A 2,512-nucleotide genomic window follows, 5' to 3' on the forward strand; every position below is an offset into this window, starting at 1 on the left:
CTGGCTGCTAGCTGCTGGCTGCTAGCTGCTAGCTGCTGGCTGCTTGCTGCTTGTGTCAAAGGAATTCTCCTTTAACATAAGGATGGCTAAGTTTGCGATTATTCTGCGTGAATTTCCTGCAACATGAAAACAAAGACGACTGTTTTTTGAATCGGTTTTGGACGCAACTCTGGAAGACACACATGTTTTGTTCTTTTTCTCCTCCTGTAGTTTTTTGCTCCTGTCTCGTCTCCTCGTGTTTGTGTCTTGTGTTGCTGTCCCTGTCTTGTGTTCCCCTGTGAGTGTCTGTCTGTAGGGTTCTGTTTCCTGTTTTATTTTGAAGTCTGGTTTTTGTCTCATCCTGTCTTTAGCTTTACTTCCTGTGTCTTCCCGCTCTTGTGATTTCCTGATGTCTTCCACCTGCTTCCCTGCCCTCTTGGCACCTGCCTCTCGTTACCTCGTTATCTTGTGTATTTAGTGTCTGTGCTTCCCTTTTGTCAGTCTGCTTGTCCGCCATGTGGTCTTCCTGTTGGTACATCCTTCATTTTGCATCCCTGTGGTCGTTGTTCCCAGTGTCTTTGTTCCTGGTTATGGTTTTCTTGGTTTTCTCCCTTGACTCTTTGAGAGTTTTTTGATTTGGATCTCTTTGAGATTTTTGTGTTATTGGATCCCTGTTCTTGTTTGGACTTTTTTGCTATTAAACTTCCTGCAAATTACTCTCCGGCCTAAGTGCCTGTCTCTGCATTTGGGTCCTTACTTTCCCATACCACAACAGAAGTCATTCTTAAAAAGAAGATGTTTGGCCGACCGGATTCAGCAAAAAAGTTGAATCTATCAACCAGCGTTGTTCTGGTTGGTTTTAGAACTATCCTATTACGTGCAGAGGGAATTTGAAAGACACCCCTTTATCCAGCCCCTCAGGTTGAGCCCTGCCAATGGGGAGTTCCTAGACCCCACATCTTGACGTGGGTCTGGTTTGTTAGGCTACCGTTATGCATCTAACCTGAAAACCCCTTCTCGAGGGTTAAGGTTTTACCTGCCGTGGAACCTGCCTCGGGAGCTGCTGATAGAGGCTTCCAGTGGGGAGTTGTTGTATCCTGTGGTGGTCTGTACAACAATCTATAGAATAACTGAACCGTCCCCCCTGAAATTTTGTTTGCAAATATCTTCCCACATGAACCTTTTTTGTCCAATAAACGTGATTTTAGTTTAGTACTGACAGGGTCAGATTGGGACTAAGTGTCTGACAACATTATTGATCTCAGGAAGGGTTTTAGTCCGAATACTGCGTTGTGGAGGGTGGAACGCCAGACATAGTAGTCTGTTGTTTCAGAGTAGGCTACAGAAATGATAGGCTCCTGTTAGCTCAAAGATTTTCAATGTAATGGCTCAAGGAGTTGGAGGGTGAAGCAGCGGCTGGAGTGCTCAGAGGCTCGGGATATTGGTAGCAGGGTAGAGCCGGGACAATGGAAACGTGGGACTGGATGAAACATTCCAGTTGTCTCGAGTGTGATGATGATAGACATACTTCCTTATGTGAAAACATAGAGCATGTTAACTTCCTTCTATCAGCCAAATATCTTCCTATTATTTCCTTTCATCACATAGTTACAGCCAATAAACAAGTTTTGATGGTCAACAGTAATCTTCATTAGCGGATACATTTTTTTGATTGCTAATTAGTGTTTTTCATTTAAAGGTTTGACTGTATGCTTATTCAGTAAACCATTTAGTGTTCTCCACAATCCCAAACTTTTATATAGCATGCTTTTTTACATGGAAAACTAAACAGGCTGTAATAGCATACTTAAGTCCCAGACCTGGCTGTAACTCCATGGCTTTTACGTAAATGCACAAATATCTGTGTTTATACAATTATCTATGGAGGTGAGACATGGAAAAGTAGTTTTAGAAAGATGAAAATATATTTGGGCTAGCCAGGTAGGGGGGGTCAATTTTTCCCATGTTCTCCTATAGAGACTGACGGGCTGTGGGTGTTTTCTGGATGTCCAGTGGTCTAACCCACGTAAAAACCTAGTGAAACGACATTTTCCACAACAGAAACTTGAAATAAATGGAAAATCTACTGTTCTAGCTATAATAATGACAGAATCATCCACAGTTCATGATATTTCAAAAACCGCTTCAGACACGCTTCATGATGACGGCAACGAGTTGTTAACAGACAAATCAAAGACGTATAGCCCGGCAACAATCTATCTAAAATAACAGCTTTTGGAAGTACCGTTGATGATATGTAGGGTCAGATGAAACATTACGCACGTCCCACTTTTGCTGTAATAACTCCTGAACGGTTTAATTCAAAGCTGAAAATCTAACTGTATTTGACATATGACACGTGCAGGTTGCTAGTGACAAAATATCAGCTTTCAGTGCAATACGACGGGACCCAAGATATTTAGAAATTCTGTTTGGGTCGGGCTTGGTCACATCAGCACAATAAGGCATTTGTTGTAAAATGGTACTGCAGCTTCTTTAAGAGAACTCAATCTGTGTGTGTGTGTGTGTGTGT

At 42.3% G+C, this 2,512-nt stretch overlaps 1 long non-coding RNA gene across 1 annotated transcript in view; it reads left to right on the forward strand.

The window, feature by feature from the left end:
• LOC116688036 (uncharacterized) overlaps positions 1–2,512 on the forward strand; it is an 8,440-nt gene that overhangs the window by 110 nt on the left and 5,818 nt on the right. The window lies entirely within an intron of this gene.

This window comes from Etheostoma spectabile, chromosome 4, assembly GCF_008692095.1.
Source record: "Etheostoma spectabile isolate EspeVRDwgs_2016 chromosome 4, UIUC_Espe_1.0, whole genome shotgun sequence".
In the NCBI taxonomy this organism is placed as follows: Eukaryota; Metazoa; Chordata; class Actinopteri; order Perciformes; family Percidae; genus Etheostoma; species Etheostoma spectabile.